Here is a 15,551-nt window from a genome sequence, read left to right as displayed (position 1 = left end):
TTATAGCATTTCCATTCAATGTTAGGGAAGTTAATAGCTGCCATAATGACCACCCTGTTCTTTTCACTCCTGCCCAGAATCATTTTGCCAATCCACTCTTCCACATCCCTGGAACTTTGCAGGGGCCTATAAAAAACTCCCAGCAGTGCGACCTCTCCTCTCCTGTTTCTGCTCTCAGCCCATACCACCTCATCAAAAGTTCTTTCAGCCACCGTTGTACTGTCCTTGGCTAACAAAGCCACACCTCACCCTCTTTTACCATCTTCCCTGACCTTAATGAAAGATCTAAACCCTGGAACTTGCAACATCCATTCCTGACCCTGCTCTATCCAAGTCTCTGAAACAGCCAAAACATCGAGGAAAATGACAGAGTAAAAGTTTCCATAAAATACAAGCTGTTTTGCCGTACATTAGGAGAATCAGGAATGGCCCTTTTTTTCCCCATCTCGGGATGAACCCTCACCATCACTCACAGAGGTAATGAACAGCAGGAAAAATCTTCACCACTGACTACCTGCACTCACCTATCACCTTCCCACCTACCTTCCCCAGCCCCCACTCTGTTTATGTTTCAGTTCCCGTCCCCTCCCCCATTTCTGAAGAAGGGTCCTGAACCATCAACTTTCCTGCTCCTCTGATGGTGCCTGGCTCGCTGTGTTCCTCCAGCTCCACACTGTGTCATCTGTGACTCCAACACCTGCAGTTATTGCTATCTCCCTGTGAGCGATGTCAGCTTTGGTTCAATCGGAGCACGGGGCGGGGCCAATGGAAGCGGCCTACCCTCCAGCCAATCAGAGCGAGTGAGATGTTTGTCTGTGTGAAAATCATGTGATCGCCTCTGTCCGCGGGCGCAATATCTCTGCGAGTGAGGGTTAGCTGCTTTCGGAAGGTACAGTACACGGGATAAAAAGGAAAGCTGCAAAAAAACGGGAGGGAAATACTTTCGGTATTGACTGAGAGGCTTTATTAGCCGTTGATGCATGTCAGAAAACAAATTTTAACATGCCGGTCCCGTGTTTTGCAGCAAACGGAAAAACTGCTACGGACCTGAGGCTGCGATAGGCAGAGGTAATTGCCACCATCTTTATTAGGGGCAGTGATCTTCGGGACTCATGCCGGATCGCCATATTTATAGGTGGCAACCTGTAGTGGAACGCAAGCGCAGCCTTTCTTGCTTGGGAGGGGAGATTAGGACAAGAGAAATGTTTGTTTTTGTTTTTGTTTTTGTTTTTCTGGACTTCTTTCCCAGACTGAGACACGGCGTGTATTTCCTGGGAAGGACCTTTGACGCTGGCGGAGTACTGGCTTCAGGCAGTATAAATTGCTGCAAGTTATACGTTAGATATTTAATGGAGGAGAAATGTCGAAAACGTGTTCAGAACTGCATGTTCAAAAACAAAGTTGCTGGAAAAGCTCAGTAGGTTTGGTAGCATCTGTGAAAGGAAAAAAAATAACGTTTCGGATCCGCTAATCCTTGCTTAGAACTTCATGTTACCTGTTGCACTCTCACTGTAGGAAGTCCTGCTTTAAATATTATGATCTATTAAAGCATATCCGTTTGCCCAGTATTCATATGATTGGGATCAAATCACTGAAAGTGCTCTGAGTCCCCTTGTGCTCCCTGGTCAAATTTATTAATGTCTGACTTCCTCAGTCTCTAATAATGGGTGTATTTTACCTCTGCATCTTTCTGTGTGGGGGAGCAGGGTGCTTTTAAGAGGAGGATTTATACATAACTAACAGAAACCAAGAGAAATGTTTGCCTTTTCCAGACAATCTTGTGTTTTCTGGATTTCTGTCCAGGCCTGACCGTTATTTGTCTCTTGTGGATTTGCTTTACAGGATATTTATTGAGAATAATTTGCAGACCAGGATCCCAATGCAAGTTCTCCATTAAGCGGAGTGATCAGGATCTGAGTATCATTGACACTTAACAGTGAAAGGAAAGAGGTTTAACCATTCTATGCGTGGGAGAATACTCCTGGTAAGTTTGTAACTTGAAAGCAGGATATTCAAATTTTTGGTTTGATCACCTCTGGGATAAGTGTTCAGTTCTATACCCTGCAGCTGAGAAAGGAGATATTGGCCTGAGAGGGGTAGATTTGTCCAAACAACACCTCGTCTCTTTGAAAGAACTGTCATATTTAGTCCCATTCGCCCACTTCATGATTTTAGTCTATACATTTTTCATTCTTGAATACCTGCAAACTTCCTTTTAAAATTCCTGATGGGCACAAATTCCAGCACCCCTCCAGGTGGAATCTTCCATTTCCTGACAACTCCATTGATCCTGAAACTGCTGAAGTCTGTGTTGATTCCTGAGGTTTATAAATTATTGCATTTAACGTGAAGATGCTGTTCCCTGAGCTTCCATTGAGCTGCATTGAAACAGTATGGGAGGCTGAGATCAGAGTGGGTGTGAGCAGACAATGAAAATGAAAAGGCTGCACTGTGAGTGCTGCTTGGCTAAATGAGAGTGCTTTGGAGTTGGGTGAAACAGAAAGTGAAACTGAAAGATTGAGTGTGATGCTCAGTCTCAGTTTGGGCAGTTCAGAAAGTCTCTCAGTCCTAATGGAAACAGCCAATTGATATTTGATATCGTAAAGAATTTTCTTACAGTTTTTAAAGTATATATTAGCTTAAATAAAGTTAGGGGCTTTAGGTTTATAATAGTAATGTTTGAAATGAAGGGGGAGGACCTAGCTTAATTAAATTCTTTTTAAGGCAGAAACTGGCTTAATCTGGAGAGAAGTCATAACAGAAGACATCACATCTGTGGTGTGCTCCTCTTGCACAATAGAACATAGGCTCTTGATGTTGTGTCGACCTGTGAAACCACACTGAAGCCCATTTAACCCACACTATTCCATTATCATCCATATGTTTATCCAAAGACCACTTAAATGCCCTTAAACTTGGCGAGTCTACTACTGTTGCAGGCAGGGCATTGCACGCCCTTATTACCCTGAGTAAAGAACCTACCTCTGACATCTGTCCGATATCTATGACCCGTCAATCTAAAGCTATATCCCCTCGTGCTAGCCAGCTCCATCTGAGGAAAAAGGATCTCAGTGCCCACCCTATCTAATCCTCATATCATCTTGTATGTCTCTATTAGGTCACCTCTGAACCTTCTTCTCTCTGACGAAAACAGCCTAAAGTCCCTCAACCTTTCCTCATAAGACCTTCCCTCGATACCAGGCAACATTCTGGTAAATCTCCTGTGCACCCTTTCCAATGCTTGCACATCCTTCGTGCAATGCGGTGACCAGAACTCCGAGTGCGGCCGCACCAGAGTTTCGTACCGCTGCAATATGACCTCATGGTTCTGAAACGCAATCCCTCTATCAATAAAAACGAACACATTGTACACCTTCTTAACAACCCTATCAACTTGTGGACACTTTCAGGGATCTATGTACATGGACACCGAGATCTCTTTGCTCATCCACACTATCAAGAATCTTACCATTAGCCCAGTACTCTGTATTCCTGTTACTCCTTCCAATGTGAATCACCTCACAGTTTTCCGCATTAAACTCTGGGACATTACCAGTGTCCCTATTGGCTATTTGTGCAGGAAGTGTGTCCATCTGCAGCTACTGGTTAACTGCTTTTCAGAGCTTGAGCTGTGGGTGCAGTCAGTATGGAGCATCCATGGTAACTGAGAAGGTTGTGGTCGCATTCTCAACAGACTGGTCACGCAGCAGGTGAAGATTACACAGACAGCAAGAGAATGGGTGACTATCAGACAAGTAAAAGGCTCAGAAAGGAAGTGCTAGAGTCATCTCCCTCAAATAGATATACTGTTTTGGGTACTGTTCGGTTGGGGGGTTGGGGGTGGGGGAGAGAGGTGGGGGATGTTGGGGTGGCCACTCGGGAAGCAGCATCAGTCAGGTTCATGGCACTCGGAGTAACTCCGCTGCATAGAAGGGGAGGGAAACGATAAATATGACTGTAGAGACAGGGGATTCAATAGTAAGGGATAGAGAGAGACATGAATCCAGGATGGTATGTTGCCTCCCTGGTGCCAGGATTAGCAATGACATGGAGCAGCTTCAGGACATTCTGGAGTGGGAGGATGAACATCCGATTGTACCAGTGACATAGGAAAACCAAGGGAGGAGGACCTGAAAGCTGAAGATAGGAAGTTAAGAGATACACTAAAATACGAGATCTCAAATATAGTATTGTCAAGCTTACACCCAGTGCCACATTGTTGTCGGGAGAAGTTTGTGTTGTGTTCAGTTGTACGAGTGACCTTTATTCAGAGCTCTGTTACCACATGTGTGGGAGAGGCCAGAGTCCACTCCAAACCTGGCTTTCACATGAGGCCTAATTCCCCTCTTAAATACAGCTCAGATTGGAAGAGTGGACAATGACATTCAGACTTTCCCTGGCTGATTGTGATATTTTTATTCCATTCGCTAGATGTTATTTACATGCAATATTGTTGTCATTGTTAGCCACACACCCCAAATCAATATACCCAATCCAGTAAGCAAACCACTTTCCTAGGATGGTGACGGCGAGTACGAGGGGGCATAGCTTTAAATTGAGGGGTGAAAGATATAGGACAGATGCCAGAGGTAGTTTCTTTACTCAGAGAGTAGTAAGGGAATGGAACGCTTTGCCTGCAACGCTAGTAGATTTGCCAACTTTAGGTACATTTAGGGTGTCATTGGATAAGCATATGGACGTACATGGAATAGTGTAGGTTAGACGGGCTTGAGATCGGTATGACAGGTCGGCAAAACATCAAGGGCCGAAGGGCCTGTACTGTGCTGTAATGTTCTATGTCCTATGTTCAAACAATCGTGGACAACACTATGTTCAGTCCTAAACCCTTCTATAATCTCCTGAGGTTAGCTCGAAAACTACTTCGTCTGTCTTTGGGACCTTACAATGCTTTGGCAGTTATATTCCTCCTCAGACATTTGCCAGCTGCACCACATTTTTTTGCCAAAAACCAAAATAGTAGCTTATCACTAAGAACTTTTCCAAATTCTCTACTAACTGTAGTGTGGATTGTTAGGAATTGTGATAAAGTCTTTTAAACTCAACTCTGATATAAAGTAACTACAATTTTGTAATACAGTTGACAAATTGTGGAAAAATCCCTCTGTCACTTCAGCTTAAAAGATCAAACAGTGTTTCTGACTTGCTGCTGCAGTTTACAACCCCAACAATTTGTATGCTGCAAATGATTTTTAAAGTGAAGTTTCATTTTCTACTCTAAGCGCTTTCCATTATTACTTTCTTGTTTTAATAAAGAGCATCTATTCAAACTCCACCGAGGGTGAAATTCAGTCACTTTAGAACTTTACCAAGCTGTTAAACAGAACTTGTTTAGATTTCACAAATAACTAAGGCACTAACCATATCTTCACTTTGGATTTTGTAATCTATCTTTGTCACTCTTCCGTTGATCTTTGGATGTAAGAATTTGTTCAAATTATCCGTATCTACATTTCAATTGTTTTATCTCTCTGCAGCCCTGACTTCTCTCTTTATAATCTTCCTTTGCCCCTTCCTATGTTGTTGGTCTTTTAGAGGTTGTGTTTACACCGTTTATTGCTTTGCCTTCCATAATGATGCAGTGAGCTGCTTTTATTGCTGACAAACATTTGCTCAAGGAATTTAGCTAACCGTTTCACGTTAATTGGTTGTTTGCATTTCTGGTTACAATTACCTAAACAGTTCAGAATGCTGTAGGATCAGACTTTTGCTTCTACTTTTCATTAAGTAACAAACTTGTGATTGTGGCTGAACCGGGCCTTTAAACACTGCCTCTTGTTAAAATGCTTATGTGTTTTGAACTGCCTGTTAACAGAAACCCAAGTAAATTCCCTAATGTTCCTTCTCAACAGGACTCTTTTATATCCCCACAGGACCTTTCGTGATCTAATCCCGTAACAGTGTGAGCTGCTACAATGCACATGCTAGTAAAAGCATAAGAGGACAGATGAGATGAGTGCATGGCTGGAGCTATAACTTAAAAAGATTTGGATTCCTGAGGCATTGAGACTGTTTGTTTGTTTCTGGGGAAGGTGGGACATGCACAAGCTTGAACAATTGTCCTGGGCAGAGCTGGGACAGATATTCTTGTTGATGCTTTTGCTAGTTCCACTGGTGAGGATTTAAACTCGTATGACAGGGGAATGGGAACCAAAGTATACCTTTAGCAGTAAAAGACTCAAATCAGCAAATGGGACGTGAAATTAGTTCATGATGTTGTCGGTGGCTGAAAGATTAAAAGAAAGAAGGATTAATCAAGATCAAATCTCTTTTCATACATCAGTCCTGTGATCCCAGGAATTGGTCTGGTGAACCTTCTTTGCGATCATTCAGTAGCCAGACCATCCTTCCTTTGGAAAGGAGAACAAAGGTGCACACTACTGCAGGTGTGGTCTCACCAAGGCCCTTATAGAAAGACATCCCTCCTCCTGTACTCGAATCCTGTCACAATGAAGGCCGAAATATCATTTGCATTCTTCACTACTTGCTGCTGCCTGTTTCCTAAAAGAGAATAGGAGAGAAACACGGAACTAAATGGGGTCAGACAGTCGGGTACAATTGTTGAACACACTGTCCCCATTGTATCGGTGCTGGCCATCAAGCACCTATTTAAGCTAGGCCCGTTTTCTGGCACTCGGTGTGTAACCTATATTATGGTGCAGTGGATGATCATCTCAACACTTCTTCAAGATTGCAATGGTTCCTGCATCTATTAACATTTCAGATGCTGCCAGATCTACTGTGTATCTCCATCTTTTTCTGTTTTTATTCCAGATTTCGGGTATTTTGCTGTGTATTCTTAGTCCTTCAGAAGCATCAGAGGGTATGGGGAGAAAACAGGAATTGGATTCATTTTCAGATGTATAAAATGCCTGCCCTTCATGTCTGTCCAAACTCTATCTCTTTTTGTAGTTTTGGGCAAACGCTGACTGTTTCCTTTCCCTGAAGGACATTAAATGAACCAGTTCAGTTTTACTGATAATCCAGCAGTGCCCCTCAGTGTTGCATCCACAATTGACCAGATTAATTTCTGAGTTTCACAATCTTTGTGTGTGTTCTTCTGGTTTCTCTCTCTCTCTCTCTCTCTCTCTCTCTCTCTCTCTCTCTACGTTTCTTTTTTTTCTTCAGTTTGAAATTTTGATTGCATTCAGAGAAATCAAACAAAACCACATCCAGATCTGACACTCAATCTGTTTGTCATAACCTAATTATCTCAGGATTTTGAACATTAAAGGAAGAAGCACTGTTCACACCAGGGAGAAATGCGTATTGTCTGTGTGTCGAAGAGTCTTTGAAGATTCATCTGAAATGCCCAAACACCAGCGCAGTCACACTTGGGAGAGACTGTGGAAATGTGGGGATTGTGGGAAGGGATTTATTTACCCATCCCAGCTGGAAATGCACCAACGCAGTCACACTGGGGAGAAACCGTTCATTTGCTCTGATTGTGGGCTGGGATTCACTCAGTCAAGCAACCTGCTGAAACACCGAGTTCACAGTGGGGAGAGACTGTTCACATGTTCCGAGTATGGGAAGGGATTTGCTCGCTCACTCAACCAACCTGCTGAGACACCAGCGAGTTCACTCTGGGGACAGACCATTCACTTGTTCTATGTGTGGAAAGGGATTCACTCAATCATCCCAACTGTTAACACACCAGCAAGTTCACCACAACCACATTTGAAGGATTTTGCCCTTAAATCAAGGAATGAACTTTGATCTTTGGGCTGTTTGTACTGGTGTCATTAGTCCCTGCTCAAAACTTGATCTTCTCTTGGGAAATAAGGTAGGGCAGGTGACTGAGGGGTCAGCAGGGGCGAGAATATTTTGGGGCCTATGATTGTATCTCTATTAGTTTTAAAATAATTATGGAAAAGGATAGACTTTGGTCTAAGAGTCAAAGTTTTAAATGAGACTAAGGCCAATTTTGACACTACTATGCTCCTTAAAAGCACAGTAAGACCGCCTATGTGTGGGAATGCACGAGTTGGGTGAGATACAAAAAAGTATTTTACATCAGTATTTACTGTGATCAAGGATACAAAAGCTAAAGAACTTAGAGAAATGAATGTGTATCTTGAAAAGTTCCATGTTGTGGAGGAGGTGGTGCTGGATGCCTTACAGACCATAAAGGTGGATAAATCCCCAGGACCTCTTCAGGTGTATTCTCGAACTTTGCGGGAAGCTAGGCTTGCAATTGGGCCCCTTGCTCAGATATTTGCACCATTGACAGTCATAGGTGAGCTGTTACACTGGAGGTTGGCTAATCTGGTGCCATTGTTTAAGAAAGGTGGTAACAGAAAACCAGGGAACAATAAACTTTTGGTGAGCCTGACGTCAGCTGTGGGTAAGTTGTTGGAGGGAATTCTGAGGGATAGGATTTACATATATTTGGAAAGCGTGGACTGAATGGGGAATAGTCGACATGGCTTTGTCCATAGGAAATTATGTCTTACTAACTTGATTGAGTTTTTTTGAAGAAGTTAGAAACAAGATTGATGGCAGAGCGGTGGATGTTTTCGATATTCCGCATGGTCGACTGATTAACAAGGTTAGATCACATGGAATCCAGGGAGAGCTGGCCATTTGGAAAGGCGTTTGACCTGCAGTATGCTGCAAGGATTGGTACTTAGTAGCTATAACTCGTACATTCACATCCAAATCATCTTTATAAATGACAAAATGGAGTGGACCCAGCTCTGATCCTTGCAGCACACCACTGGTCACAGGCCTCCAGTCTACAAAGCAACCCTCCACCAGCACTCCGTCTTCTACCTTCAAGTCAGATCTGTTTCCAAATGACTGGTTCTCTCTGTATTCCATGTGATCTGACCTTGCTCATCAGTCTACCATGAGGAACCTTGTCAAACGCCTTAGTGACATCCATATAGAATACATCCACCTCTTTGCGCTATTCAATCCTCTTTGTTCCTCCATCAAAAAAAAATCAAGTCAGTGAGACATGATTTCCTACACACACAGCCATGTTGATTATCCCTAATCAGTCCCTCCCTTTCCAAATATTTCAAGTACTATCCCTCAGGATTCCTAGAACGACTTTCCCACCACTAATATCAGGCTCACTGGCCTATAGTTCCCTGGCTTTTCCTTACCACCTTTCTTAAATAGTGGCACCACATTAGCCAACTTCTGGTCCCTCACCTGTGGATATCGATGACACAAATATCTCAGCAAGGGGCCCAGCAAATCACTTGCCTAGCTTCCCTCCGAGTTCTCGGATACGCCTGATCAGGTCCCAGGAATTTATCCGCTTTTATGCGTTTAAAGCATCACTACCTCTGTAATATGGATAATTTTCACGATGTTGCTATTTATTTCCCCACAGTCTATATCTTCCATATCCTTTTCTGTAGTAAATACTGATGCATAATACTTGTTTTATTATATTCCCCATTTCTTGCAATTCCACACATAGGAGGCATTGCTGCTTTTTAAGGGGCCCTAGCTCCCCATAGTTCTCCTTTTTGTTCTTAATCTATTTGTAGAATCCCACTGGATTTTCCTTAATACTATTTGCCTAAGTTACCTCATGTTCCCTTTTTGCCCTACTAATTTCCCTCTTAAGTATACTATTGTCATTATACTCTTGTAAGCATTCACTCAATCTCTGCTGTCTATACCTGACTTGTCCTTCCTCCTTTTTCTTGACCAAAACCTTGATTTCTCTAGTCATCCAGAATTCCCTATACCTACCAGCATTGTCCTTCACCCGAACAGGAGTATACTGTCCCTGAACTCTCGTTATCTCTTTTTTTTGAAGGCTTCCCACTTTCTAACCTTTCTTTTTTACCTGCAAACATCTGCCCCAATCAACTTTTGAAAGCTCTTGTGTAATACCATTAAAATTGGCCTTCCCCCAATATAGAGCTTTAACTTTCAGATCCGGTCTACTCTTTTCCATCACTATTTTAAAACTAATAGAATTATGGTCACTGGCCCCAAAGTCCTCCCCTGCTGATACCCTAGTCACCTGTCCTGCTTTATTTGCCAAGAGCAGGTCAAGTTTTGCACCTTCTGTAGTCGGTACATCACATACTGAATCAGAACATTTTCCTGTACACTCTCAGCAAACTCCGCTCCATCCAAGCCTTTTAGACCATGGAATTCCCAGTCTGTTTGGAAAGTTAAAATCCCTTCCATCACCACCCTGTTATTCTTACAGATAACTTCTTTCAAAATTATTTGTCAGATTCCTGCTGACTATTGGGGGTGGCTATAGTATAATCCCAATAAGGTGATCATCCCTTTCTTATTTCTCAGTTTCACCCAAATAACTTCCCTGGATGTATTCTCAGATATATCCTGCCTAAGTAACGCCATAATGTTATCCTTGCTCAAAAATGCCACTTTTCCCTCCTCTCTTGCTTTGCTTCCCCCTCCCCCTTCGACTTTCTATCCTTTCTATAGGAACTATATCTTAGAACATTAAGCTGGCAGCCCTGTCCATCTTTGAGCCTTGCCTCTGTAATTGCAATGATAACCCAGTTTCATGTTTCCAATCTTGCCCTGAGTTCCTCTGCCTTAGCTGTTAGGCCTCTGGCATTGAAATAAATGGCGTTTAATTTATTAATCCTTTCGCATTAATCTCAATAACAAATACGTAACTGTAGAGTAGGTTTTGAAAATGATAACGTTTTATTGCTGTATATCAACACATTCACACTGGGTAAAGACAATCCACCCACACAGTGTGTGAAAAGGGATTCCCTAGTTCATTAGGACGGGTTTTCATAGAATTCGGAGTATTCCTACAGTATGGAAACAGGCCCTTCGGCCCAAGAATTCCACACAAAACCTCAGAGCATCCCACCCAGACACATCTCCCCGTAGCCCACCAAATGTATGCATCACTGAACACTCTGGGCAATTTAGCTTGGCGAATCCACTAACCAGCACATGGGAGGAAACCAGAGCACCGAGAGGAAACCCACGCAGCCACAGGGAGAATATGCCAACAACCACATGCTCGGTTGCCCAAGGGTGGAATCAAATCCAGGTCTCTGGCACTGTGAGGCAGCAGTGCTAACCGCTGAGCCACTGTGGTTAACCACCAATGAGTTCCCAAGAATCTGTAGGAATTTTTGTTGCTCGTATTATCTGTATCCAAGTCATGTTATCTGGGCTTGTTTCTCATGATGTTTGAAAACACCACATGTCTGGTTACCTAGTTGGGAGAAAAAATGATATAAATTTTATTAAAACTACTGTGCATTCGATCTTTATTTCAAAAGCAGACTAATTTATTTTGAAAGGGGAGATGGAGAGCCTATCTCCTCTATCCTCACCTCCAACAAGTGCGAGGAACCTGTGGTTTTTATTTTTCACTCAATGACAGTCAGTACATTTCATATGAGCAACTGGGAACCGAGTCATCCCAAAATGCTTGCAACTTAGTGTATTAATGGTACACTATTACAATAATAACCATTACAATTCTTTTCTGAACCTTTTGCAGTTTTACAACATCCGTCCTTCAGCAGGAAGAGTAGAATTACACACAGTGGTTACACCTAAACTGGAATGGGAACTGCATCCTTGTGGGGGGTGGGGGTGGGTTTCCAGTACTGTTGGGGGTCATGTAAAAAGTTTAGCAGTGGGCTGAAATCCAGAGAATGTTCAAAATAATAATGGCCAAAAAGAGAAGAAACAAGAGAGTCTGGAAGGCATTGTCATTGGGCAATTAAGATATAAGCGAGTTTGCCAAGGGTGAATGGTATTTAATGCTTGGAGTCAGATGAATAAGGCAGATGATTTGAGGATACAAATTAGTGGGGTCATAAAGCCATTGCTGTCACTTGGACATGGTTAGCAGCTCAGTATTCCAGGATACAGGGCCTTCATGCAAGGCAGTGGAGGTGTTAAAGGAGGAGGAGATATTGTTATTTTGCTTCGGGAATCTATACAGCAATAAGGACAGGTGACATTTTTGAAAACCCCTTTAAATAAATAAGGAGACAGATTTTGAGAAAGTGTAGAAGTAGCAGGATTATGGTAGCAGAGACTTTCAACTTCCTCAACATTAATGGAGTCGTCATAATGTGAAGGATTTATCAGAATTTTTAAAATACATCCAGGAGAGCATTTTTTCAGCCATTAAGTAGAAGTCCCAACAAGGAAGGGGAAGGTCCTGGACTTGACTTTAGGTTACAAAGTTGAGCAAGTGGTTGAAGTTTCAGTGGGATAGCATTTTGCAGGCAGTTATTATAACTATTCGATTCAGGATTTGTGTGGAAAAGGGCAAGGATGGGTCTAAAGTCCTAAACTGATGCTGAAGTTATGAAGAAAGTAAATGGAATTTTGGCCTTAACTGCGAGGTGTTAGTGTTTTGAGGATCGGGACATCTTGTAACAACTGTATTGGATGTTGGTGAAGCCATATTGGTTTAGCTACTCGTATTTAAGAAAGGATATGCTGGCGTTGAATGCGGTGCAAAAGAGATTCGCTAAGCTGATTCATGGGATGTAAGGGTCATCAAGAATAGCTGGAGGAAGGGAATTTGCAAAGGGAAAATACTAAATAAACAGGTGGTGCCCAGTGTTGGGCTCGTACTCACAACTCTGCACTTAAACAGCGTATGTTCCAACAACTGAGTTAACTTGGCCTTCCACAGTCAATGTTCAAATCCTGCTTTATAAGGTGACAAATGGGTTTTTCACTGACGCCGCTGCAGTCCAAGGAAGTAAAAGGTAACTGCTTTAGAAAATCCCAAGGTTCCAATGTATTCTTCTCATTCACATTGCAATCCATTTTCAGTACTTGCTCCAGGATTTAACATTCAAAATTAATTTTGTGATGTTGTTGCCCTCATCTTTAAGTGCCCTGTATAACTCCAGTCACTCGGTCGAATGGTGAAAAAGTCTGTTTCAATAAACCAATTTTTTTCAGCTACAGTCTAAGAAATGTTCCTTTATTTGCTGAATCTCACACAACATTTTCTTTCTTCTGTGTGTCAACAACTTTTGCCAATTCTCATGTTACGGACTACATTTTCAGAATCTTTTTAACCAGAGGTTTCTGGTGCAGTTGTAAGACTTCATATTAAATGGTACAAAAAACCAAACGGGCTTAAAAGATGAGAAAGGAAATACATTTTTGTATTTTTGCGTGAAGACGGTTCAGTTACTGTGTGCTTGTTTCATATAAAATGGATGATTGAAGTGTTCACAGTGCACTATTTAAATAGCAGATACCAAGACCTTGTGAGCAAGCATTTAAGACATTTGACACATTGAGGGAATTAATTTAGAAACCCAAAATGTCCAGAAAATGTGCTGGATAAATTCAGCAGGTCTGTTATTTTCGCTCTTTTCGATTCAGGATGGGTATGGAAAAGGACAGAAATGGGTCTAAAGTCCTCTGTGGGTGCTGCAAATGATTAAGAGAGAAGATCGAATTTTAGCTTTAATTGCTACATAGTTGTTACAATTTTTAACAATTATGTAGGATGTTAGTGAAGCCATTCCTGCGGAGAGAAAGAAATAGTGCAAATATCTTGAAACTAACATGATTTCACTTGTCTCATTGCCAGACCTCCTATGTTTCTTTCACACTTTCTGTTAAACAGCAAGAAGTTCTTTTCTTGAGAAGAGAAAAGCTTGAGAGGTAACCTGAGAGAAATTGGAGACTCTGCAGGGATTTGAGGCAAAAATGGTGTTGAGGTTGAGGTTGTTAGAGATTTAAGAAATGGTAATGCAGTCTCGAGGCCTCTCCTGCTCCATGACTAAAATTTGGTGCAGCGACATCATCATTGAAGACAATAAGGATGACCACGACTTGTCAGTTACTGTGGCTGAACAGTCTAAGGTGCTGAATTAAGACTCCAGTCTTTTCATTGATGTGGGTTTGAATCCCACTGTTGCGAATGTTCCTTCAGCAACTGGCATTTTCTTCTCAGCAGGATTTTGCGAGTGCAAGAAAAGAGGAGACAATACACATATGACTTGCTGCATGAAGCAAAAAAGAATATACTTGAAGTTTTATTAAAGTTATCTTTTCAAGGAGCTACACAGACATGTTTGAGTGTACAGGAGACATAGAAACAAAATGGTACAACAGGGATGAGGAAGAACAGTGCGAGAGAGGGAGGGGAAAACCTATGTTGTCTCATCCTCAGCATTCATCCAGAACAGCAATCCGTGAGAGTAACCACTGCATAGTCCTGTGGAAAGTAGGTCCCATTCTAACTTTGAGAAAAACTTATCATGCTGTATGGTACTATCACGATGCTAAATTGGATAGTCTTTTAACAGATCTGTTGATGTATCTTTTTAGCACCTGTGATGCACTTTGGGCCAATAACACTCGAAATGAGACAGCAGAGATTTGAATCACTCCAACATTACAGGAAGGTTGAATGTGGGGGACCGGTCTGTGTTAGAGTAGTTAAATCTAGAAGTAACAAAGAATGGATAGGGTTTCAGCAGCAGATGAGCTGAGATGTGGATGGAGTCAGGTGATGTTACTGAGATAGAAACAGTTAGTTTGGTGATGATGCAGGAGAAAGCTCATCTTAGTGTGAAGTATTTCATCAGAGTTGTGAACAGTCTGGTTCAGCTTCACACAGTTACTAGACAGAAGGTTGCAGTCAGTGTAGAAGCTGTCTCAGTGTTTAATTGGAGGAAATTGCTGTTCATCCTGCACTGGATTCAAACAAGTCAGGATGATGTGTGACTTGGAGGGGGTCCTCACCGTGATGGTGTTCCATAGATCTTCCACACTGGACATTCACAACAGTGAAGATTAAGGGTTTGTGACATGATGTCAAAGTCCTGATTGAGATGTGGATTTAGTCAATACCTGTATTTCACCTCTTTCTCAACATTCTTTGTCTGTCCACTCACAAAGACGCCAGAGTCTTGTATAAGTCCAGACCAGGTGGCAGCTTCTGTTCCCTGATCGACATTAGTGAATCACTGGCTTTTGTGGTCACTTTTTTTAAAATAGTGTGTCATTAATCCTACGGGGTGGCACGGTGGCTCAGTAGTTAGCACTGCAGCCTCACAGCGCCAGGGACCCGGGTTCGATTCCAGCTTCGGGCAACTGTCTGAGCGGAGTTTGCACATTCTCCCCATGGCTGTGTGGGTTTACTCCAGGTGTTCCGGTTTCCTCCCACAGTCCAAAGATGTGCAGGCTAGGTGGATTGGTGGATTAGCCATGCTAATTTGCCCGGAGTGTTCAGGGGTGTGTGGGTGATAGGGGGATGGGTCTGGGTCCGATGCTTCAAGGGGCAGTGTGGACTTGTTGGGCCAAAGGGCCTGTTTCCACACTGTAGGGAGTCTAATCTAATCAAACTACCAGATTCATTACAAGCTGATTGCATAGGCAGCCTGGTGTTTGTGTGGACTCTCTCTTCATTGCATTGTTCTGTTTTAAATTGATTTCACAGTGTACTCAAAGGGAAACTGACACCAGGCATAATCCCAGGGTCTTATGGACACCTCAGTTTATTGTAAACAGAACATTATCAGATTTTGAACATGTAAGGAGAAAGCATACACGTATTGTGTGTGTGG

At 42.4% G+C, this 15,551-nt stretch overlaps 1 long non-coding RNA gene across 2 annotated transcripts; it reads left to right on the top strand.

The window, feature by feature from the left end:
• The first annotated feature begins 852 nt into the window (after positions 1–852).
• On the top strand, positions 853–9,205 carry LOC132207898 (uncharacterized). Of its 2 annotated transcripts, XR_009443979.1 has the most exons (4): positions 853–889; positions 1,025–1,068; positions 1,843–1,984; positions 5,892–9,205. It is a non-coding gene; the product is annotated as an uncharacterized LOC132207898 (long non-coding RNA). The 2 variants fall into 2 exon arrangements; XR_009443978.1 differs by having other exon boundaries at positions 874–1,068.
• The last annotated feature ends 6,346 nt before the right edge of the window (positions 9,206–15,551 follow it).

The sequence above is a fragment of the Stegostoma tigrinum genome, unplaced genomic scaffold (assembly GCF_030684315.1).
Source record: "Stegostoma tigrinum isolate sSteTig4 unplaced genomic scaffold, sSteTig4.hap1 scaffold_200, whole genome shotgun sequence".
Taxonomy (NCBI): domain Eukaryota; kingdom Metazoa; phylum Chordata; class Chondrichthyes; order Orectolobiformes; family Stegostomatidae; genus Stegostoma; species Stegostoma tigrinum.
Note: the sequence above shows the minus strand (reverse complement) of the source record. Positions and strands in the feature narration are given on the sequence as shown.